The sequence below is a fragment of the Callospermophilus lateralis genome, chromosome X, assembly GCF_048772815.1.
Source record: "Callospermophilus lateralis isolate mCalLat2 chromosome X, mCalLat2.hap1, whole genome shotgun sequence".
NCBI lineage: Eukaryota > Metazoa > Chordata > Mammalia > Rodentia > Sciuridae > Callospermophilus > Callospermophilus lateralis.
In genome coordinates, this window is record NC_135325.1 from 36,353,114 (window position 1) to 36,379,657 (window position 26,544).

At 34.4% G+C, this 26,544-nt stretch overlaps 3 pseudogenes; all 3 read right to left on the minus strand.

The window, feature by feature from the left end:
- Positions 1-2,300: 2,300 nt before the first annotated feature.
- LOC143638441 (ribosome biogenesis protein NSA2 homolog pseudogene) lies at positions 2,301-3,208 on the minus strand (annotated as a pseudogene).
- Positions 3,209-23,903: 20,695 nt separating this feature from the next.
- LOC143639406 (small ribosomal subunit protein uS14 pseudogene) lies at positions 23,904-24,073 on the minus strand (annotated as a pseudogene).
- Positions 24,074-25,085: 1,012 nt separating this feature from the next.
- On the minus strand, positions 25,086-25,445 carry LOC143638464 (transmembrane protein 230 pseudogene; annotated as a pseudogene).
- Positions 25,446-26,544: the final 1,099 nt, after the last annotated feature.

Here is a 26,544-nt window from a genome sequence, read left to right on the forward strand (position 1 = left end):
AATGTCCCAGCCATAAGGTGAGAAGCTTTGCTCCACCTTGTACGCCCTGCTGTGAAGTATAGCCTCAAAAGTCATTTGGATGACCTTTGTTTCTTTTTCTTGCACAATTACTCTGACTAGGACTTCCACTACTATGATAAATAGAAATGGTAAAAGTGAGTATCCCTACCTTGTTCTGATTGTAGGCCCAAAAGCAACAGGGACAATTGATCATGGACTGAAACCTGTAAAACCATGAGCTAAAATAAATGTTGTCTATAAAGAGATATAAAGAAGTTGATTATCTTGGGTATTTGCTATTGAAAAGGAAAGCTAATATACATGCGTTTACATTGATTGTTGGATAGAAAAATGGAAACCTGATGAAATTTACTAGCAAGACCCAATATATTTCCCTTTTCAATTTATATAACAGATGACTTATACCTGTGGAATATAGCCCTTTGGAGGATCCAACTGTAGCCAGTTTGTTCCTCTTTATTCCATTTCCTTTGGCCCTCAGGAAGAAAGTATATGGGGACTTTGATAGGAATCTCATGGAATCTGAATATAACTTTGAGTAGTGTGAATGACTTAACATTAAATCTCCCAGTTCATGAATTAAGGATGTCTTTTCATTTGTTTGTGTTTTCTTTAATAATTTTCAGCAAATTTAAAAATTAATTAACTTATTTTAATTAGGTATATATGACAGCAGAATGCATTTTGATTCATTGTACACAATTACAGCACAACCTTTTATTATTCTGGTTGTACACAATGTAGTATCACACCATATGTGCAGTCATACATGTACATACATGTAATGATGTCCATCTCATTCCACCATCTTTATTTTTTAGCAATTTTTATTGTTTTCAGTGTATAGCTGTTTTGCCTCATTAATTAAGGTTATTCCTAAGTTTTATTCTCTTTGATGATACTATAAATGGATTTTTCTTAATTTACTTTTCAGATAATTTACTGTAATATATAGAAATACAGTTGATTTTCGTATGTCATCTGTGAACACAGATAATTTTACTTCTTCCCTTTCAATTAGCATGATTTTTTCACAATTATTCTGTCTAGGACTTTCAGTACTTTGAAGAATACAAAGGCTAAAATTGAGTATCCTTGCTTTGTTCCTGATCTTAGAGGAAAAGTTTTCCTTTTGGCACCAGGGAATATTATATTATCTGTGGGGCTTTTTATATGTGGCCTTTATTGTGTTGAGGTAATTTCCTCTTAGTCTTAGTTTTTCAAATAAGTTCTTCTTATGAAAGGGTATTGAGTTTTGTTCAAATGTTTTTTCTGCATCACTTCAGACATCATGCATTTTTGTGTGTTCTTTATCTGGTTAATACACATTGATTGATTTTAGTTTATTGAGGTATTATTGCATTTCAGGAATAATTTCTCCTTGGTCATGGTGTATGATCCTTTTAGTGTGTTGCTGATTTCTGTTGCTAGTGGGTTTATTTTTATTTATTTATTTATTTTTGGTTGGTTATTTTTTTTAGAACATTTGCATCAATATTTGTATCTGTAGTTTTCTTGTAATGTCTTTGACAAACCCTAGAAAGGTATAATTAAGCACAAATGCTGACACCATAAAAAGAGTTTGCAGATATTTTCCCCTTTTCAATTTTTTTGGAAAAGTTTAGCAAGGACATGGGCTAATTCTTTAAATGTTGGTAGAAGTTGCTGTGATACCATTGGATCCTGGGCTTTTCTTTATCGGGAAGTTTTTGATTACTGATTCAATCTCCTTCTTAGTTACAGATCTCTTCATGATTCAGTTTTTATAGGTTGTATGTTCCTAAGAATTTATCCATGTCTTCTAGATTATCCAATTTGTGCATAATTGTTCATAACAGTCTCTTTTTTGCTGAATATCCACTCTTTAACCAGATATTGATATTTGAAGGTTTGCTTTTTCAGCTATTCAGTCTTTTTTAAAAATATTTATGGGTTTTTTTAGTTGTAGTTGGACACAATGCCTTTATTTATTTGTTTTTATGTGGTACTGAGGATTGAACCCAGGGCCTCGCATGTGCTAGACGAGCGCTCTACCACAGAGCCACAACCCCAGCCCTGTTCAATCTTACTAACATTTAAGCCCTCAACAGACCCCCAAATAAAGAATTATTTGTAAAACTGGGTCATTTTAATGTTTTTTTTTTTACAATTTAATAAATAGTTCTCTTGATGATTACAGATATCTAAGGCTGTTTGATAGTGTTCAGAAACATCACAGTAATGGTAGTTTGCCTAACTGGTTGTAATCTTCAATAATTATAAGGAATATGAAACTGCTGTCAAACCAGTAAGACCATATTTATGTATGCATCAGTTTCAGGATTGTTGGCAACCTGGGCATATTTCCCCCAAATAACTTTGCCTTCTTGTATTACAAGCCTGGACTCACTCATGTTCATTTCAATGACAATACCTTTAATAATAACATCCAAAGTTTTGTATAGTGAGGATGAGAAATTCTTTTTCACACCAAGTACTTGCAGGCAAAATATGGCTTTCAGTTCAGGATGTGTTCCCTGGCCCTTTTGGAAACATAATCCCATCTGCCTAATGAATCTTTCATATTTAGGTGTTTTCTCCTAAAGTCATCTCCAACAAAGTAGACTTTAGTAACCATCCTCTTCCACGCCTTCCTTTTTCTCTTTCCTTTTTTGAATAACTTTAAAAAAACTTTTTGTTATTGTTGTAGATGGAAATAATATTCTTATTTTATTTGTTTGTTTTTATTTGGTGCTGCTGAGGATCAAATCCAGTGCTTCACACGTGCTAGGCAAGCACTCTACCACTGAGCTACAGCCCCGGCCCTTGAATCACTTTTAATACTTCTCTTTCTCCCTGCACATGAACTTTGGGCAGAGTGACTTCCCATTTGCCTACCTTCCCTTGTTGTTTTTGTTTAATCATGTTGAATTGTTCTTTGGCTTGGGACTCACTCTTTCTGCCTAGCAGATAGACAGTTACTGCTGCTGCACAATCTTTCATTGATCTTTTATGTGGTTTTTCTCTTTTTGTGCATCTTGATAGTCTTTCTCATTTATATTTTCTCAGCATGGCACTGTTTATGGTAGAGCTTAGCCTCAGGCTTTTTTCTTTTTTTGGCTTTCTTTGAACATTCAAGAGCATCTCTTTCCTTCCTTCTCTTTTTCTCATGGTAATCCACATGGTATCCATAGCTTTTAAGATATCATTCAATACATTAATTTTACCAACAACCGAGAACAAGAAAGCCATAGTAGTCTCTTATATGCCTTGGTTGTAATATCTCCTTTCACTTCTTTTAGTTATTTGAATCTTCTCATCTTCTTTTGTAAATTCAGATGTTTTTCAAATTTGTTGTTCTTTTTAAAAGAACCCACTATAGTTTTGTTGTTTAACATTATTGCTGTAATATTTTTGGGGGAGGTACCCAGTTATTTTGCTCTAATCTTAATTATTCTCTTCCTCCTGCCAACTTTGAATTTAGCTTGTTTTTCTCTTCCCCAATTCCTTGTAGTGTAGAGTTAGATTGTTGATATAAGATCATTTTCTTTTTTAAAAATATTTTTCTTTAGTTGTAGATGGACATAATGACTTTATTTTATTTATTTATTTTTATGTGGTGCTGAGGATCAAACCCAGTGCCTCACATGTGCTAGGCAAGTGCTCTACTGCTGAGCCACAATCCTAGCCCCATTTTCTTTTTAATATAAGCATTTACTACAAAAAGTTTCCTTTTTGTGCTTCTTTCACTGCATTCTATAAGGTTAATATACTGGGCTTTCATTACTCTCAAGATATTTTCTAATTTTCTTTCTGATTTCTTCTTTGAAGAAAGAAGTTGGAGAGTATGGTTGTCGGAGAGGATGTTTAATTTTCACATATTTGAGTTTTCTGATTTTTCTTCTGTTGTTGTACTGTACTTTCATTCCACTGAGTCAGAAAAAATACTTGATATTTATTCACTATTATATTTTTATTGATTCTCTTTAGTTATATATAACATTAGGGTTCATTTGCACATAAGTATAAAGTTATGGAATATAATTTGCTCTAATTCATTCCCCAGGACTTCCCCTTTCCCTCCCCATCTCACTCCCAGTTCCGTTCACTTTGTTCTACTGATTTTTCTTTTGATTACAGAGTTTAATGCATTGCCATTTAAAATAATTACTGATAGGAAAGAACTTTATGATGCCATTTTGTTAATTATTTTCTATATATCCTTATCAAAAGCTTTTTTGTCCCACTTTTCCTTTCCTGCTATCTTACCTTTACATTTTCTTTTCTGTATCTTCTATGGGTACTTGCTTTGTGGTTACCATGGGGATTACATAAGATATTTTAAGGTTATAACAGTCTGTTTTTTAACTTTTTGTAACAATACATTTTAAAGTGAGAAAAACTTAAGTTTTATTGCAAAAAAAAAAACTCCTTTACATCAATGTACTTGTCCATTTATGTGATTGATGTCAGGTACGCATATTTGTTTTGTGTATCTCTACTAATATAGATTCGGGGGTTTTCTAAGTTTTTCTTTTGAATTCTAGCAGAATTTAAAGTTGTTTATGTACTAATGTTGTAATAGTATAGGATTCCATGTGTATATTCTGTATTTATCTCTATCAGAGAACTTTATTTTTCAAATGCTTTCATTTTGCTATCTAACATTCTTTATTTTAAGTAACTGGAAGGACTCCTTTTAGGATTCTTTATAGGGCAGGTCTGGTAGTAATGAACTATTTCAGATTTTGCTTCTCTGGGAAAGTCTTCATTTCCTCCTCATTTTTTAGTACCCAAAATATTGGATTTTATTTGAAAATGGTAAAAAGTCATTGGAGTCTTTTATTAAATTATTTTGTTTCATTGTGACAAGAACATCTAACATATCCTCCTAACAGGTTTCAAGTGTTTAATAAATTATTGTTGGGATAAGGCACTATGTTGAACTGCCCATATCTAGAGATTATTTATCTTGCTTTAGTGAAATTTCATTCCCATTGTTTAGTAACTCCCTATTTCTGACCTCAACAGATTCTCAAAACAAAACTCCTCAACAAAATACTAGCAAACAAAGTTCAAATGCACATTTAGTTGATCATCCACCGTGATCAAGTGGAATTTACCCCAAGGATACAAGGATGGTCCAACATACACAAATATAGAAATATGATACACTACATTAACACAATGGAAACACAAATTATATGACCATCTCAATAGACAGAAGAAACATTTGATAAAATTGAATATCCTTTCAGGATTTTAAAATACTCTTAATAAATAGGTATGGAACAAATGTACCTCAACATAATAAATGCCTCATATGATAAATCCAGACATAACAGCATACTCAGTGGTGAAAAGTTGAAAGATTTTCCTTTAAAATCAGTACTGGAAGTCATATGCAGAGCAATTAGGCAAAATAAATATATAAAAGAAATACGTGTTGGAAAGGAAGATATTAGATTATCACTTTTTGTACATGACATTATCTTAAATACCCCAAATCCCAAAACCACCAAAAAACTGTTGGAATAAAAAAAATTCAGTAAAATTACAGAAAATAAAATCAACATACAAAAATCTATACCAATAACATTGGGCTATTCAAAAAAGAAATCAATAATACAAAACCATTTAACTACAAAAAAATTACTTAGGAAAAATTTTAGCCAAAGTGGTAAACAGTCTATACAATGGATACTATAAAACACTGTTGGAAAAAATTAAAGAAGACACAAATAAATGGAGATCTATCTATGTTCATGGGTTGGAAGAATTAGTATTGTTAAAATATCCATAGTATCCAAAGTAATTCAGAAAAGAACCCAAATAACCAAAGCAGTATTGAGCAAAAATAACAAAGTTGGAGACATCACCCTGTCTGACTTAAAAATATACCTCAAAGCTATAGCAGCTAAAATAGGATGGTACTGACACATAAGCAGACACATAGATGAATGAAACATGACAGAGGTTCTAGAAATAAACCCATGCATTAATAATGGTAGTTTGCAACAAAGATACCAAGAACTAACAATTGAGAAAGGATAGTCTCTTCAATAAATGATATTGGATAAATAAAATAGCAACATACAGAGAGTGAAATTGGGTCCTTATTTCACATCACACACACAAAATCAAATCAAAATGGATTAAAAACTAAAACATAAGACCTGAAACTTTAAAAATACTAAAAGAAAACAAGAGGGAAAGCTCAATAGTATTTGTTTGGACCCTAAATTTGGGGTATGACTTTAAAAGCACAGGCAGTGAAAGCAAAAATAGACAAATGGGATAATGTAAAATTAAGAATCTTCTCCACTACCAAAGAAACAATCAACATAGTGAAGAGACAACATAAAGAATGGGAGTAATATTTGCAGCCATACATCTCATAAGAGGATAGTATCTAAAATATATGAGGAACTCCATAGCAAGAATACAAAAATATGATTTATAAATGAGCAAAGGGCCTGAATAGACATTTCACAAAAGAAGATAAATTGTCAGTAGGTATATGAAAAATGTTCCACATCACTAGCTATCAGAGAAATGCAAATTAAAACCTTAATAAGATATCACCTCACCCCTATTATAATGGCTATAATCAACAAAACAGAACATAAGTCCTGTCAAAGTTATGGAGAAAAGGGAACTCTAACACACTGTTGGTGGGAATGTAAATATGTACCACCATTTTGGAAAACAGTATGGAAGATTCTCAAAATTTCAAAAGAAAACTACCTTTCCCTTCCACCATGTGAGAACACAGTGAAAAGGCTATGAACCAGAAAGTGAATTCTCACCAGATACCTCATTTGCCAACAACTTCATCTTGAACAATTGCCCAGGTTCCAGAACTATGAGAAATAAATTTCTGATTATGGCATTTGCCAGTAAATGCATGGAGCTGGAGAATATCATGCTAAGCAAAATAAGCCAATCCCAAAGAACCAAAGGCCCAATGTTTTTTTCTGATATATGAATAGTAATTCACAATAGGGGAACACTAAGGAAGAATAGAAGTACTTTGGATTAGAGGGGAATGAAGGGAGGGAAGGGGTTCTGAGGCATTATTACCCTATGTGCATATATGATTATATGACCTGTGTAATCCTATGTCATGTATAACCAGAATAATGAGAAGTTATACTCCATTTATGTATAATGTGTAAAAATGCATTCTATTGTCATGTATAACTAATTAGAACAAATAAAAAGAGAAATTTCTATTGTTTATAGGCTACTTAGTGGCATTTCTTTATAGCAGACCAATGAACTGAGACCAAAATTGGTACCAGGAAGCAGAGGTGCTGCTCTGTCAAATACTAACATGTGGAAGTAGCTCTAGAATTGGGTAATGGGTAGAGACTGGAAATAGTATTTGAGGTGGATGTTAGAAAAAGCTTACATTGTCACGAATGGAGGAGAGCTGTAGAGAAAACCTCTGTCTTCTTAGAGAATATCTGAGTCTTCTTGAGCAGAATTTTGGTAGAAATATAGACGATAACATCCATTCTTATGAAATATCAGGTGGAAATGATGAATATATTATATATATATTAATATGTTAAGCCCAGAGTGCAAGTACCTTGCAGGCAGAATGATTTCAAAAGAGCCAAGGGCACACATGGGTTCTCAGGGTTTGCTTAGTAGAACCTCAAGGCTATGCTCTTTGATTTCTGGCTCAGTGCTCCTTGGCCATCCCAGGTATTGCTCCTGTGGGTCCAAGTCCATTATTGTCTACAGTGGCCACCCCTGCAGAGAGCACAGGCAGTAAATCCTGGTAGTACCCCATGGAATCACCTCTACTGGTACTCAGAGTACATGAACTATGGAGGCATGACTACCTCTACCTAGATTTCAAAGGTTCGATATCTCACATACATCTAACGTGGGCAAGGGAATGGGTACACATTGTGGGATTGGGCTGGCTGTGAAATAAAAGCTATGAAAGTACTATATCCAAAAATAAAGTCAAAAGGCAAGAATATTTTTAAAGCAGGGGCAGAGCCGACCAGAGGGGTTTGGCTTCTAAGAAAAAGCCCTTGCTTGCTTGATATTATAGCAGTTACAGATCAAAGGGGATCAATAGGTATAAGACTTCAGTGTGGAAGGAGTCTTGTTTCCGTGCTGGCTTCCCAGTGTGTCAGAGGTCTTGTAGTAAACAGGTTAGTTGGCATTTTTCAGGCTACGCCCACCTCTGGGAGGCTGTGTTTAAACTTGGAGCTGTGAGCTAGGTTTGGGCATTCTCAAATAGTGGATTCCACCCAGGAGTTCCCAAAGGAGCAGCTTCACTGCCTGATGGCTTGAATGTTACTCAGTTCATACACAGCTCATAGATAGCTCCCAACAGATGGAGCCACCTGGAACCCAGAGCATGCAACCCAGGCAGAGGGCTACTATGAGGCCAGGGTCAGTGCAGAAAATGCACACCAGGACAGTGCCTAGTGGAACTCTGGGGATAGGGCTACTTCTATGATCCCAGATCAGTAGTACTACCAAAATGTGATTATGGGGAGCCACAGGCACCCAACTCCAAATCATGGGGATGGGGCTGCTCAACCTCCTGGGGTAGGGCTGACCTGAACCTTAATGGCCCAACTCCTGCCAGCAAACCTGGGAAGGTGAGACTTCCAATCCAGTGAGTCTGGAAGACAGACTCTCAAATAAAATAATTATTTGTAAGTATTCAAATTTTGGACTTCTTTGTGACCTGTTACCAATTTCCTCTTTCCCATTTCAAAAGGGAAAAATGTTTATCCTTTGCCTCTCACACCATTGTATTTTGGAAGCACATATTTTTTTTCCACATGTTGTGTTGGTTCATTATAGTTGTAGATATCAATGGGATTTGTCATTACATATTCGTACATGCACACAATTTGACAATATAATTTGGCCAACATTACTCCTTAGCACTTCTCTCCTCCTTCCCCACCTCCTACCTCTTGGTCCCTTTCCTCTACTGATATCCCTTTGATTTTTATGAGATCTACCTTCCCTCACCTTTCTTTTCCTTTTTCCTCTCTAGCTTCCACATGAGAGAAAACATATGACATATAACGTATAATATTCTGAGTTTGAATTATTTCACTTAACATGATGGTCTCTAGTTCCATTCCTTCTTCTGTAAATGCCGATTTTATTTTTCTTTATCAATGAATAAAATTCCATTGTGTATATATACCACATTTACTTTATCCATTATTCCATTGATAGACATCGAGGCTGGTTCTATAGTTTGGCTCTTATGAATTGTGCTGCTATAAACATGGGTATACATGTATCAGCGTAGTAAGATGCCATTAATTATTCAGGGTAAATACCAAGGAATGGTATAGCTGTATCATATGGTGGTTCCAAGCCTAGTTTGTTGAGGAACCTCCATGCTGATTTCCATAGTAGTTGTACTAATTGACAGTCCTACATAGTTTGCTTGATTTCACAGGTGCACAGCTGGAAAACAGTTTGTCTCAGGATTAACTGTACTTTGAATGGAATCTCATGCATATCTGATCAAGATGGTATTTAGATGAAATGTGTGACTTTTTTAGTTGATGCTGGAATGAGTTAAGATTTGCAGGGATCCTAGGAAATAATGAATGCGTATTATATGCAAGAGGCATGAGTTTTGGGAAGCTCTGGACACAATGCTATGGTCTGAATGTTTGTGCCCCCCAAATTCATATGTTAACCACCTATCTACCAGTGTGATAGTATTAGGAAGTGTGGCCTTGAGGAGGAGTTACTAGGATTGCAGGCATATGCCATATTTTTTAAAATTTTTCATTGGTGCATTATAAATAATATTAGGATTCATTTTGACATATGTGTACATGTACACAGCATAATTCAATCAATTGCATTCCCCAGTACTTTACCTTTCCCACTGTTAATCCCTCCCACCTCATGAATGGTATTAGCACCCTATAAAAGAGGCCTCAGAGGGCTGCCTTGCCTCTTCTGCCATATTGGACATAGCAAGAAAGTCTTGTCTGTGAACCAGAAAGAGGTCACTGATATCCAGAAAGAGATACTGAATCTGCCAGCACCTTGGTATGAATTTTCTAGCCTCCAGAACTTTGAGAAATAATATCAAACTTGTTGTTTATAATCTACCTATTGTAAAATATTTTATTATAGGACCCTGAGTGGACTAAGACAAATGCTAAAATGTATGCAGATGTGTTATATACCAATAAAATAAATTATAATAATATATCAACAAAATCATAACTTGGCAAGAAGGGAGGAAAAACTGAAGTATAAGGGGCTGGAGTTGTAGCTCAATGGGAGAGCACCTGCCTACCATATGTGAGGCACTGGGTTCAATCCTCAGCATAACAAAAATAAAATAATAAAACAAAGGTCTTGTGTCCATCTACAACTAAAACATATTTTTAAAAATCAATAAAAATAAAGCATAAGTATGCTACTTATCTTTCACAAGGAGTTACATAGACACTATCAAAAGATGAAATGTAACTTTAAAAGTAAAAAATTCATTCATTGTTTATTCTATTTTGTAAGGGATATTGTGAGGAAAAGAAGGACATACCTTTTTGTACAAAGAAAGACATAACTTGAATAATATTTGGTCATTCTGAATAACATAGAATATGAAAGTACATAACTGCCTTAAAAATTTATGCCTTCTCTCCTTTACTTATTTCTTGACAGCATCAATTTAATTTTTGATAAGTATATTATATACTTTAGTAAGCCATATTTATGTATGTCAATTTCTTATTTTTAAAATGGGAACAGTATAGTTATAGTATTTCATTTTGCCAGTATTTAATTCTTTGTAAAAATCTTAATTTGTGAAATAATAATAATTGAATATCTGGTTTATATTTATTTTTTGGCCTGTAGAATATTTTATTCAATTTAAGAACTATATGTAGAATGATATTGATGACCATACTCTCTCTTTTTTTAGTTGTAAATGAACACAATACCTTTATTCTATTTATTTATTTGGTGCCGAGGATCAAACCCAGTAACTTGCACGTGTTAGGCAAGCACTCTACCACTGAGCTACAACCCCAGCCCCTGACCATAGTCTCTTCACACATTAGGCTCTTCCTCAAACTTTTTGGGAAACTAAGAAGTTCCAGGAGAGGATTCTAGATTTTATTTATTTTTTTTAAATCTTTTTTTAAAAATTTTTTTCTTTGAGAGAGAGAGAGAGAGAGAGAGAGAGAGAGAGAGAGAGAGAGAGAATTCTTTAATATTTATTTGTTTATTTTTTTTAGTTTTCGGCGGACATAACACCTTTGTTTGTATGTGGTGCTGAGGATCCAACCCGAGCCGCACACATGCCAGGCGAGCGCGCTACCGCTTGAGCCACATTCCCAGCCCCGATTCTAGATTTTAAACAGAAAAAAAAATTCTTAACACATTACAATGATCCAAAAAGATAGTTGGGTGACACAAAAGGTATTTCAACAATATTTAGGAGACATTATATTATCTAGGTCAATCTATAAAATAGGAGTAATCTTTTGATTCCAATACAATCTTTAAAAAGTGGCTTTCCTACTAGGCATGATAGCACATGCCCATAATCCCAGCAGTTTGGGGTTGAGAAAGGAGGATTGCAAGTTCAAAGCCAGCCTCAGTACTTTAGCAAGGCTCTAAGTAACTTAGTGAGACCTTGTCTCTAAATAAAAAATAAAATAAACTAAGAACAGAGCAGGGAGGAAGAGCATGAGAAGAAGATTAACATTAAACAGGGATGAGAGGTGGGAGGGAAAGGGAGAGAGAAGGGAAATTGCATGGAAATGGAAGGAGACCCTCATTGTTATACAAAATTACATATAAGAGGAAGGGAGGGGAAAGTGGAAAAAAACAAAGGAGAGAAATGAAGTACAGTAGATGGAGTAGAGAGAGAAGATGGGAGGGGAGGGGAGGGGAGGGGGATAGTAGAGGTAGGAAAGGTAGCAGAATACAACAGTCACTAGTATGGCAGTATGTAACAACGTGGATGTGATTCTGCAATCTGTATATGGGGGAAAAATGAGAGTTCATAACCCACTTGAATCAAATGTATGAAATATAATATCAAGAGCTATGTAATGTTTTCAACATCTAATAATAAAAAAAAATTAAAAAGGCTGGGAATGGGGATTAGTGGTTAAGTGCCTTTGGGTTCAGTCCTTGGTACCAAAAAAGAAAATGTTTTTTTCTTTTACCTTATATTCAGATCTGGCTTAGGGAAGATAGAGTTCTAGAAGGGAGATCTTTGTATTATTAGATGGGATTCCTTATTTCAAGCAAGTGCCAATCCTAACATAGGATCCTTAATTTGACACCGGCCAAAAATTGTTGTGTAAAACAACATATATATCCACAATTTTTGTTTATTTGTACATAGTACTAGGGATTAAACCCAGGGGCTTTCTACCACTGAGCTAATCCCCAGTCATTTTTATTTTTTTTATTTTGAGACACAGTCAGAGTTACCCAGGCTGGACTGAACTTACAATCCTCCTGCCTCAGCCTCCTGAGTTACTGGGATTGCAGGTGTATGCCACAGTTTTTAAAATTTTTTCATTGGTGCATTATAATTATACATAATACTGGGATTCATTTTGACATATTTGTACATGACATAGCACAATTCAATCAATCACATTCCCCAATATTTTCCCTTTCCCACAGTTAATCCCTCCCCCAGTCCACTTCCCCAACCATCCATTTTCATGAGATCATTTTTTTTATCTTTTTCTGTCTACCTTCCAAATATGAGATAAAACTTATGACTCTTAACTTGCTGAGTCTGACTTATGTCTCTTAGCATGATACTCTCCAGTTTCATTGATATTCCTGCAAAGGACAAAATTTCTTTCTTCTTGATGGTTGAATAAAAATTGTGTATATATAACACACTTTATTTTTTCTTCTGTCATTGGATACCTAGGCTGGTTCCATAATTGGCTATAATGAATTGCACTGCTACAAACATGCCTGTAGAGTATGCTGACTATAACTTTTCTGGATTATACTGAGGATTATCTGGATCACATGGTACTTCCAATCCACAGTCATTTAAGTAAGTGGTTCAGGTGTCCTTATGGTTTAAGAAACCTGTAACAGCTGAATATCAAAAAAAGCAAACTGTACTCAATTGGAATATAACTCAAGTAGATATCTTGACAGTCCTGTGACTAATATTGGTATTGAATTTGTCATTTAAACTCCTTTTGAAAATAAATTTCTAAATAGAGATGGTTTCCCTGACAGATATCATTTCTACAAAAGAAATTCAAGAAAATAAAAGCATATTGAACATTTTCAACATCATTTTAACAGCATAAGATAACCTTGATAAGAAACTAGAAAAAAAGCATTACAAAGTAAGAAAAATGTAGGCTATTTTTCTTAATGAACATAGATGCAAATTTCTTCAGCAAAACTGTTAACAAATAGAATCCATCAGTAAATAAAATAATAATGTGCTGCAACCAACTAGAATTTATTTCGGTTATGCAAGACTAATCCAATATTAGAAAGCCAATCAATGTAATCGATCATATTAAAAAGGTAAAGAAACATGATCCGATAAATTGATATAAAAATTTTGACAAAATATAATCCCTTTTCATCAGGGAAAAATCTCAGTGAAGAATAAATAGAAGATAATTTCCTCAACCTGACAAAGACCATATACCAAAAAAATCCATAGGTAATCTCATACTTAATATTTTTATGGTTTATATCTGAAATTTCATGTGTCAGGCAATGTAGCAGTGTTCAGAGGTCAAAATATTAGATGACCAGGGCTCTGACCTCATCTGTGGATTAATCCATTTGATGGAGTCATAATCCCAAAGATTCTTTCTTTCAAAAACTGCTGGTGAATTTAGCAAGGTCCCAGGTTATAAGATCAAGAGACAAAAGCAAAAGTGATGTCAATGAACTTTTAAAAAGCAGACTATCCTTCTTCAAAGAAAGAAACACAACATGTGGAAGTCAAAAATTTAAAAACAAGGACAAGGGTATAGTTCAGTGGTAAAGAACAAGGCCTTTATTTCCAGACACAGCACCACCCAAAACTCACTTATAAACATACTTCAAAATAAATTAGGAGCCAGGTGCAGTGGCACAGTCCTGTAATCCCAGAGGCTCGGGAGGCTGAGATAGGAGGATCATGAGTTCAAAGCCAGCCTCAGCAAAAGCAAGGCACTAAGCAACTCAGTGAGACCCTGTCTCTAAATAAATACAAAATAGGGCTGGGGAAGTGGGTCAGTGGTCGAGTGTCCCTGAGTTCAATCCCCAGTACCTCCCCCAAAAATACAGAAATAAACTCCCATAAATACAGCTAGATAATTATTGAAGGAGTTACAAAAGTCATTCAATAGAGGATGAAAAGTATTTTCACTAACTCATCTTAGAACAATTGCACTTCTATAGGCCAAAAATTTAACTCAAAATGGATCGTAGATGTAATTGTAAGGTTATAAAACTTTTAGAGTTAATTAAGAATATTAGAAAATATTCCTAAACTAGGTTTGATGAAAAGATGTTAGGTGTGACATCAAATGTATGATCTAGCACAGAAAAAAAATCACTTCATCAAAATTAAAAATAAAAAGTTCCCCCAAAAAAACATTATTAATAGGATGAAAATACAAGCTTTAGACTGGGAGAAAATGTCTGTAAACATACATCTGACAAGGGACTCATATCCGGAATATATAAGTAATCTTGTAAGCTCAAAAAAATTTTTTAAATGTGATATCAATGGAAAATAAGCAAAAAAGAATAGACACTTTATCAAAGAGTATATACCAGTCAGGCATGGTGGTGAATGCCTATAATCCTAGCAACTTCAGGAGACCGGGGCAGGAGGATCACAAGTTCGAGGCTAGCCTTGGCAACTTAGTGAGACCCTGTCTCAAAATTAAAAAAAAAAAAAAAATCTGTCTGGGGATGTAGCTCAGTGGTAGAGCACCCTGGGTTTAATCTCCAGTATTGGTGGGGGTGGGAGGAAGAAAATTTTAAAAAGAGCAAATATAGAAGAAGAATACAAAAAGCATGGAAAGAATTGTGGATGTAGTCCAGTGGTAGAGTGCTTGTCTAGCATGCACAAGGCCCTGGGTTTGGTCCCTAGCACTGCAAAAACTATTAGGCAAACAAACTGAAGTCACAGTGACATAACCCTGCACACACATCAGAATAGAGTATGTATATATGTGTGTATGTATGTATATCACACAAAATATTAAGCACTTCTGAGAATAATGAGCAACTGGATCTCATATATTTCCATTAAAATATAGAATAGTATAGTAACTCTGCAGTTTCTTATAAAGTTTGAGAGGTTCTCATAAAATTTAACATAAACTTACCATACAATCTAGCAATCATTCTTCTTGATATTTATCCAAGGAAAACAAAAATGCATATCCACATAAAAACCTATATGTGAATGTTTATATCAGTTTATTTTTATTAGCCCCAAAGAGGAAACAAATGTCCTTGAGTGGGTGAATCGATAAGTAATCTGTGGTAATTCAAATAATAAAATACTTCTTATCCATTTAAAAATGAACTATTGATACATATAACACATTTGAATGAATTTCAAAGATATGCTGAGTGATAAAGTCAATCTCATAAGATTACATGCTACATGACTTCATTTATGATATATTCCTAATAATAAATTTATGATAAATATAGATAAGTGGTTTTCAGGGTTTAGGGTTGGCAGGGGAGGGCCTTACTCTTAAGGAGTAGCACAGAGGAGTTTTTCCATGATGATGGAATAATTTTATATCCTAATTTTAGTGGTGGTTACACAAATAAATACATGTGATAAAAAATTTATAATACTGTATACCAAAAAGGACACATGAAAAACTAGTGCAATCTTAGTAAGTTCCAGAATTTAGTGAATAGTATTGTACCAATGTCATCTTTTACTCTTTTTTGAAAATGTAGTTATAGATGTGAAAAAAATTATCATTAGGGCAACTTGAATAAAGGGTACTCTGCTATTTTCAGTAGCTTTATTGAAATATAATTTACAAAGGAAACGTATACCTCTTAATAATAATCACTTTCTAATTTCCTTATTCTAGACCTAGAGGACCACTAATATACTTTCTGTCTCTCTAGATTTGCATATTATAAGCATTTCATATAATTGAATAATGCAATATGTGGTCTTTGATAACTGGCTTTTATCTTTTCATAAGTGAAATGTTCATCTTTGTCTCAGAAAATATCAGTGATTCAATGTTTTTTATTGATGAATAAAAATCTGTTATAAGAATATAGTACATTGTGTTTATCCACTCACCATTAATGAACATTTAAGTGGGTTGAATGTTTGCCCATTATGAATCATGCTTCTATGAACATTTATATACAAATCTTTGTGTTCTAAGATAGTATTTCATTTCTCTTGGATAGATACCTAGGAGTGGAGTTGCTGGGTTACATGGTAACTCTAATATTTTGAGGAACTATCAGTTTTCCAAAGAGGCCTCACCATCTCACATTCTTACCAGCAATGTTCTTATTTCTCCAAATTCTCACCAACACACTTAATTGTCTGTATTTTAAATTATTTTCAAACAATTCTGTTGTTTATGAGTTTGCCTCTTCGTGTTGGTTCAATTTATACTTCCCTTACACTTAATGATGTTCAGCATGGTTTCAAATAGTTGTTGGACATTTGCTTATTTTTTCAGGCTGGGTTTTTCTGGTTGCCCTGACTAGTCTTGAACTCTTGGGCTTAAGTGATCCTTTTAAACTCCAAAGTAGCTGGAATGGCAAACATGTGCCACCACATTTGGCTTTGAAAAAAAATATAGATAGATAGATAGATAGATAGAGAGAGAGAGAGAGAGAGAGAGAGAGAGAGAAAGAAATACCTATAAGATCCTTTGACCATTTATGTAATTATTGACTTTTAAAGTTCTTTATAATTTTGGAGACAAGTCTCTTATCAGATATATGATTTGCAAATATTTTTCTCATTCTGAGGGGTGTCTTCACTTTCTGGATGATCTCATTTGAAACAAAATTTTATATGTAATCAAATTTTCAAATGCATGCACATTTGGTATATATCTGAAAAGTCTATGATCAACAAAAGGCCAGGAATTTTTATTCCTATGTTTTCTTCCAAAATGTTATTTAAGTGTTTTTATTAGGGCATTATAGTTACACACAATAGTGGAGTTCATTTTGACACAATCACACATGTATGGAGTATAACTTGATCCATTGCAGTCTGTCCCCTGTGCTTTCTCTTTCCCTCTCCTCTTCCCTCCTTTTTCCCTTCCTCTACTTCACTGCTCTTCCTTCTATTTATTGTTTTTAATTGGTGTTTTCTAGATGTAGATAAAGGTAGAATTCACTGTGGTGTATTCATATATGCACAGACCATAATGTGGTCAATTTCATTCCATGGTCACTCCCTTTCCCTTCCCTCATCCCTCCCCTCCATCCCATTTGACTGTGCTCCCCTCTATTCTCATGACATTTGCCCCACCACACATTTTGTTCCTTACTTTGCTCTTGCCTCTGTATATGAGAGGAAACATTTGACACTTGTCTGAGTCTGGCACTTTGCACCTAGCATGATGTTCTTCAGTTCCATCCATGTCCTAACAACTGCCACTGTTTCATTGTTTTATTACTATTTTATATATATATATATATATATATATATATATATATATATATATATATAGAGAGAGAGAGAGAGAGAGAGAGAGAGAGAGAGAATATATATATAGAGAGAATATATATATAGAGAAAATGATTCTATGAAATATATATATATAGAGAGAGAGTATATATATAGAGAGAGAAAATGATTCTATGAAATATATAGAGAGAGAGAGAAAAAAAAATGATTCTATGAAACATATATATGAAATATGATATATATCATATTTTCTTGATCCATTCATCTACTGACAGACTGACAGATTTCTATCTGGTGAGCTAGTTCCATAATTAGGCTACTGTGAATTGTGCTATTATAAGCATGGATGTGGCTCTGTCACTATAGTATGCCAACTTTAGTTCTTTTTGAAACATATCAAGGAGTTGGATAAATAGCTTGGTCTATGGTGGTTGTATTTCTAGTCTTTTGAGGAATTTCCATACTGCTTTCCAAAGTGCCTTGTACTAATTTGCAGACCTACCAACAACATACATATGAGTATATCATTTTCCTCATGTCTTTACCAGCATTTGTTATTATTTGTGTTCTTGATGATTGCCATTCTAACTGGAGTGAGATGAAATTGCAATATAATTTTTAAAAATATTTTTTAGTTGTAGATGGACACAATAACTTTATTTTATTTATTTATTTTTATGTGGTGCTTAGGGTAAACCCCAGTGCATGCTAGGCAAGCACTCTACCATTGAGCCATAACCCTAGCCCTCAATATAGTTTTTTAATAACTTTATTTTGTTTATCTATTTTTATGCAGTGCTGAGTATCAAACCCAGTGCCTCACGTTAGTGAGGCAAGTGCTTTGCCACTAAGCCACAACCACAGCTCCTCAATGTAGTTTTGATTTGCATTTCCCTGGTTGCTAGGAATGTTGAACATTTTTTCATGTATTTGTTGGTCGTTTTTATTTCATTTTTAAAGAAATTCTTGTTTAATTCTTTTGCCTATTGATTGGAATATTAGTTTTTTGTGTTAAGCTTTTTAGTTCTTTATGTATTCTGGGTATTAATTCCCTGTCAGAGAAATAGCTGGCAAAGATTCTCTCCGGTTCTGTAGATTCTTTCTCCATTCTCTTGTTTAATTTACCCTGCAAAACCTTCATAATTTGATGATGTCCCATTAATTGATCATTGATTTTATTTCTTAAGTGTTAGGGCTCTTGTTAAGAAGTTTGGTCTTGCTAAGAAGTTATACTTAGTGTGGTGGTACACACCTGAAATCTCAGTGAAGTGGGAGGCTGAGGCAGGAGGATCACAAACTCAAGGCCAGCCTCAGCAAGTTAGTGAGTATCTTAACAACTTAAGAGACTCTGCATCAAAATAAAAAAGACTAGGAATGTGGTTCAGCATTTAAGCATCACTGGATTCAACCCCTGGGAAGGAAGGAAGGAAGGAAGGAAGGAAGGAAGGAAGGAAGGAAGGAAGGAAGGAAGGAAGGGAGGGAGGGAAATAAGAAGTTGGGACCTATGCCATTGCATTGGAGTGTCAACCCTATTTTTTGTTTGTTTGTTTCCAACCAGTTGCAAAGTGTCTGGTCTCATCCTAGGTCTTTAATCCTCTTGAGTTGACTTTTGTTCAGGGTGAGAGATAGGGATCTGTTTTCATTCTTCTACATATAGATTCCCCGTTTTCCCAGCATCATTTTTTAAAAAAAAGCTATCTTTTCTCCAACATATTTTTGGCACCTTTTTTTAAGAATCAGATGATTGTATCTATGTGAATTTGTCTCTGTGTCTTAAATTCCATTGGTCTTCATATATGTTTTGATGCCAGTGACCTGCTCTTTTTGTTACTATAGTTCTGTAGTGTAATTTGAGGTCCAGTATTGTGATTCTTTCAGCATCACTTTTTTTACTCAGGATTGTTTTGACTATTCTGGGTGTTTTATTTTTTCAAATGAATTTTAGAACCTCTCTCTCTCTCTCTCTCTCTCTCTCTCTCTCTCTCTCTCTCTCTCTCTCTCTCTCTAAGCTTATGAAGAAATTCATTGGTATACTGAAGGGGATTTCATTGAATCTGTATAATGCTTTTGGTAGTATGGCCATAATTCTGTCTATCTAAGAACATGGGAGGTCTTTCCATCTTCTAAGGTCTTCTTAGATTTCTTTGTTCAGTGTCCCATAGTTTTCATCATAGTGGTCTTTCATCTTTTGGGTTAGTTTTTTTTTTCTTGCTTGGCAAATTCATAATTAGAGTATTGGAAAGCTTTTGATTTATGAGTGCTGGTCTTGTATCCTGCTGTTTTGTTGAATTTGTTTATCAGCTCTAGAAGTCTTCTGGTGGAGTTTCTTTGGGTCTTCTAAATATAGGATCATGTCATCAATAAGTAGAGATAATTTAACTTTTTTTCTCTATTTGTATCCATTTAATTTCCCTTTGTTGCCTGATTTCTCTGACTAGAATTTCAATAACTATACTAAATAGAAGTAGTGAGAGTGAGTATCTTTATCTGTTCCTCATTTTAGAGGAAATATTTTCAGTTTTTCTCCATTCAGTCTAATGTCGGCTTTGGTTTTATTGCATATAGCCTTTATAATGTTGAGATTAGTTTCTTCTAACCCTAGTTTCTCAAGCATTTTTAATATGAATATGTGATTGACTTTCTTAAGGCTTTTTCTGCATCTATTGAGTGATCATGTGATTCTTTAATTATATTGAAGTAGTGAATTACATTTATTGATTTGCACATGTTGAACCAACCTTGTATCCCTGGGATGAAACCCACTTTATCATGGTATATTATTTTCTTATTGTAAATTTTTGAATGTGGTTTGCTAATATTTTACTAAGGATTTTTGCATCTATGTTCATCAGGGATATTGGCCTGTAATTTTCTTTCCTTGATGTGTTTTTGTCTGGTTTTGGTATCAGGGCTATACTGGCTTCATAAAATGAATTTGGCATTGTACCCTTCTTTTCTATTTCATAAAATAATTTGAGGAAGACTGGTGTTAGTTCTCTCATGGAAATCTATCTGGTCCTAAGCTTTTTTTTTTGTTTGGGCTTGTGCTGCTTTAATCTCATTGGTTGATATTAGTGTGTTTAGGTTTCCTGTATCTTCCTAGTTCAATTTGGACAGGTCTCATGTGTCTAGAAATTTCTCAATGTCTTCTAGATTTTCCAGTTTTTTGGAATATAAATTTTCAAAATAGTTTCCAATGATCTTCTGAATTTCAGAATTATCTATGGTGGTATCTCCTTTTTCATCTCTAATTTTGTTGATTTGGATCGCCTTTTTTAGTTGGTTAGTTTGGCTAAGTGTTTATCAATATTGTTTATCTTGGAAAAGCAAAAGTTTATATTTTTAATTCTTATAAATATGATCCTAATGCTATGAAGTATGGGTAAATATCCATTCTTTTGCATATTACATCCAGTTATCCCTACATCATTTGTTGAAATGCAGTTGTTGCACCAAAAAAAGTGTATTTTCCTCATTGTTCAATTATTAATTATTTTATTTTCTGGGATAATTTGTGAAGGATTGACATTAATTAATATTTAAATGTTAATTAGGGTTTATCACTAATGTCATCTGGACCTGAGCATTTTTTTGTTGTGGGAAATTTTGAATTATTAATTCAATCTCTTATTTATTTATTTATTCACTTTCGATTTTCTTACACCCATATTGGCAATTCGCTTTTTGTAGGAATTTGTTAATATAATCTGTTATGCAATTTGTTGATTACAATTGCTCATAAATTTCCTAATGATACTTTCACTTTCTATAAATTTGCTAGAATTACTATCTGTTCCATTTTCAGTCTTGTTAATTTATGTCTTGTCTCCTTTTTCTTGTTCCATCTAATGAAAAATTCGCCAATTTGATAATCATTGTTAAGAAACAACTTGGTTTTCTAATTTCCTCTATTATTTTAATTTTCTATTTAGTTTATTTGCACTATAATCTCAATTATTTCTGTCTCATTTTGTTTTTTTATCTTTTTCTAGTTTATTAAGATGAAAGTTCCCATTATTGATCTGAGAACTTTTGTAGCCTTTTGCAGCAAATAATTTCCTTCTAACACTGCTTAAGGTACATCTCATAAGTTTGACATTATTTTCACTCATCTATGATGACTTCCTTTGTGATTTCTTCTAAAATCTATTGATTGGTTCAAATTGCATTGCTTAATTTCCATACATTTTTAATTTATAAAATTCACTTCTGCTGTTGATTTCTAATCACATTCTATTATGGTCAGAGGATATGTTTGTGTAATATCTATAATTTTAACTTGATTATGGGTTATTTTATGGCCTTGCCTATGGGAATATCCTGGAGAATGTTTCATGTATACTTGATAAGAATATTATTCAGCTACTGTAGGGGAAATTATTCTATAGGTATTCATTAACTATAATTGGTTTATATTGTTATTCAAGTTTTCTGTACTTTTGTTGATCTTTTGCCTAGATACTTTATCCACTATTAAAAATTTGATATCAGCCAGTGTGGTGGCGCATGCCTATAATTCCAGCGGCTGGGGAGGCTGAGGAAGGAGGATCGTGAGTTCAAAGCCAGCCTCAGCAACAGTGAGGTGCTAAGCAACTCAGTGAGACCCTGACTCTAAATAAAAAAATAGAAAATAGGGCTAGGATGTGGCTCAGTGGTCAAGTGCCCCTGAGTTCAATCCCTGGTACAAAAAAAAATTTAATTCTTGACTGTAATTATTGAATTATTCTATTATGCCTTTTTTCTCTTCATGTATTTTGGGACTTTGTTCTTATATGAATATGCTATATAATTGTTATATCTTTTGGAAGCATTGACATTTTATCATTATACAATATCCTTTCAGCAATCTTTTTTGACCTGAAATGTATTTTTTTCTGATATTAATATAGCACTTCCAGCTCTCTTACAGGTGCTATTGCATAACATGTCTTATTCCCTCCTTTTACTTTCAATCTATTTGTGTCTTTAAATATTAAATGTGTCTTTTGCAGACAGTATAGTTAGAATTAGATCTTGTTTTTCTATCCACAAAATCACTGCCTTTTTGAATGAATACTTTGATTCACTCACATCAAATGCTATTATTGATATATCTTGATTTATGCTTGTAATTGTGCTTTTGGTTTCTATTGACTTCATTATAATTTTTGTTTATGTTCCATTTTTTCTGTCTTTGTATTAAGTAGATATTTTCCAATATACTTTTTAAATCCTTTAATTATTCTCCCAACATTTTGGGGCAGTTTTCTTTTTCATTGCTTTGTCTCACAGATAAAGCAACCTTTGCCCCTCTCACAGACAAAGTAATTAAAAAGAAAATTTGTCATATATATCGTGTGTGTGTGTGTGTGTGTGTGTGTGTCTGTGTGTGTCTGTGTATGTGTGTGTGTTACAGTTCTGGAAGTCAGAAGGTCAACCATCTTATGCGAAAATCAAGATGTCAGCCAGGCTAATACTCCCTTTGGAGGGTATAAAGAAGAAAAATAAATGAAAACTTCTTTCCTTGCCTTTTCCAGCTTCTAGAGGTTACCTGAATTCTTTGTCCCATGAGCCCTTCTCCCTTCTTCAAAGCCATCACCTCAGCCTCTGAATTCATAGGTTACAAGGTTTAGGACTTACACATATTTGGTGAGCTATTTAAGTTTACTGATTCTTTTTCTGCCACCTTAGATCTACTGTTGAGTACCTCCTGTGATTTTTTTTTATTAAATTATAGTTTGGATCCAGATTTTTTTGTTGTTGTTTTTTGAAAAATTTCTATTTTTTGAATTGTATTTTCCGTGATGAGTCATTGTTATCTTACCTTCCTATAATTCTTTAAACAGAGCTTCCTTTAGTTCTATGAACATACTCATAATAGATATTTTACAACCTTTGCCCCTCTCAAAGATAACTTCTAGTACCTGTTCTTTCCTGTGTATGAGTCACACTTTCCTGTTTCACTGTCTGTTAAAAATTTCCTTATTGAAAAATTGGACATTTTAGTTAATATATTGCAACATCTCTTGGTACTATTCGTTTTCTGGGGAGGGTTATTGTGGTTTATTTTTATAGTGACTTGGCTAGACTAATTCTGAAAAGTCCATTTCTTTTGAATATTGAAGTGCTGATATCCTTTCCTCAGATTGTTCTACTTGGTTTTTTGAATGACTTTTACACACTAATTAGCTAATGTGGTTTCTTGCATTGCATGGATGTCTTGAAAAGTTCACTCAAGGAAGATCATTTAATCTGACTCAATGAATCCTATATCCTTTGTGTACTGACAGAAACAGTGGTGGCACATGCTGAGGCCATACTTCTGAATGAAACCATTCTGGTTTGAGCAGATGCTGCAAGAGCAATAACCCTAGTCAAATTTTGCTGGTGGCTCCAGTAGAGCTCCTAGTGACCCATCTTGCTATTAGGGGTGCAACAAGGCCAAAAGAAAGGATTCTATTTTGTTATTGTTGTATGTTTTTGTTTCTCCTTTTTTTGGATTCTGACATTTTAATTTATTTTGAATATAAGTCATTTTTTTTCAAGTGAAGAAACAGAATCAACCTAAGGATGTGGTCTTCCAGGGATACAAGCCAAGTCTTGAGATCTTCAGCAGAGGACACTATAGTACCAGGTGCTAGCAATAGGGTTACACACTCTAAATAGCAACCACTTATCTTCATTTTTCATTAGGAAATAGCCAAAAGTCTTTAAAACCATGATATATAGAACATCTTGATCCACAAAGGCTAGAATGACCCAAGTTATATGCAAGCCAACCTATTGGGAAACAAGATTAGAGCTGGCCCAGGATTGGGTATCAGAGACAGTGCTTATGCTTTAAAAACATACTCCATGGCTTAAAAAGTTCCTGAACCCTTGTCACTAAGAAACAAAGTAAAAAATATTACAGATGGATCCACACTAATATGTGATTTTATGGAGGTCTTCCACCAGAATGTGAAGGTAGAGATAAGTGTAGGGAATAAGATCTTTTGATATTTTAAAAATATATTACTCAGTAACTAAGAAATTAGACATACTACTCTCTTTCATTTGCTGTAATAACAAATTGACAATGAAGGCTATTTAAAAGAAATGCTCATCTTAAAGAAGGAGGGAACAGTAACACTTTACACTACAGAATAACGTCCTGCTTTTCCAGACAGTTAGCATTGTTATTCTTCCATGATACATATTCATGTGGAAAAACTTGTTGAGTTTTGCCAGGGCCAGATGAAAAACAGAGTGTTTCCTGATTAGATAATTAACCTTAGTGAACATTTTTGAGATGGACCCATGAACTCTGGCCATTATTCTGTCAACATCTGCAAACTGCATAATTCCTCAACCCTTAGTCAATAGTTTCTGTTCAATGTGAACATCTTAAAGCTGGGTTCAGTCCCACTGTGACTTATCAAAGTAAATGTTAGTCATCAAAGTCTGGAATGTCGTCATAGGAATAACCCTGGTAGCCTTTAGGTGCATAGTAGGCAATGCACAGATGGTAAAATCCTGACAGGAACACCAGAATGCCAAGGATCAGGACAGGAACAGCCGTTTTCCCTGCCCCCTCTCTTTGCTGATGTAGCCTGACAGCAGAAGGGAGCCTGTGATAATGAGAAAGGTGCCAATCAAAAACAGCACAGTGGCAAATGGCTTTATAAGGGATCTTAGGAGGGCTTTTCTTAAACTGAACACCAATGTAGCCATCATCTGTGTGGAAAAGCCTTGAGTATTTTACTTTATTCCTGGGGGTTCCAGTAGCCAGACTAGTACAAGATGGCATCAGAACACAGTAACACAGTCACAGTCCGAGCATAGCACCAAGACTGGGGCTAGTGGGGAACCCATCCACAGCTGCCTGCCAAGGCGTCCCAGGCCTCACGGCACAGCCAACCTAACTCCCTGCTCCCCAGAAAGCACCAGCCTGACACCAGAACTCTTTTTTGTTTTCATATTTAACCTTTGCTAACCCTGGTTGTCCTTGGGTCAGAGTAGCTTATGATCAGTCACTGATTGGTCAGAGATTATGCTTAAGATTCCTGAGCCACCAAGGATTTCTGACTTTGTGTTACATAAGTGTGTGATTTAGAGATGGCCTTCAAAGTTTATAAATTAAGCCAGCCAGGGGATGGTAGTTCTTAGCTCAGAAGTTCTCACACTATTTATTCCTGAAAAAGTGCTAACTTGAACAGGTGCTCTGTCCTGTAGGGTTTTCACATGGCCTTCTTCAATTATCTTTCACTGAACTTCATTTTAGATTTCAGGCTGACCTACTCTGATTATTAACTGATTGTTCTATTGTCTTAAAAAGTGACGTAGGCCTTAAATTCTGCCATTCTCTTATCCAAATATTGTCAACTCTCTTAGGCAAGGCCAGAAAGGTGTAATACTTCTTGGTTTGACCTCTGATCCCTTGTCAGAAACTTTGCATTATGGAGTGAGAGCTGGAGATGAGTGGGTGTATTGGTGTTGCTACCTGATTTTCTCCATTTGCCAAGGATAGATTTTCTACAGAGATATAAAGGTAAATACAAATCCAAAAAAGGAAAAAAAATTTTTCATGGCCCCTAAAGGGAAGAAGACTCTAATTTCTTAGAGCATATTCTTTAGCCCACATTAAATTGTGAATTATTTCAATGCTCCTTTGTGATATATGTAAATATTTTTAAAAGTGGTTTAAAGTCATCATACAAAAAACCCACTTGCATACCCATGTTTATTGTAGAATTTTACACAATAGCTAAGATATGGAATCAGCCCACATGCCTTGTCAACAGATTAATGGATAAAGAAAATATAGGAAGAGTCCTGAAGACGGCAGAATGGAGCTAGGTAGCAATTCCTAATTTCCCTACAACATAGAAAGGAGGAAGCAAAAGAAC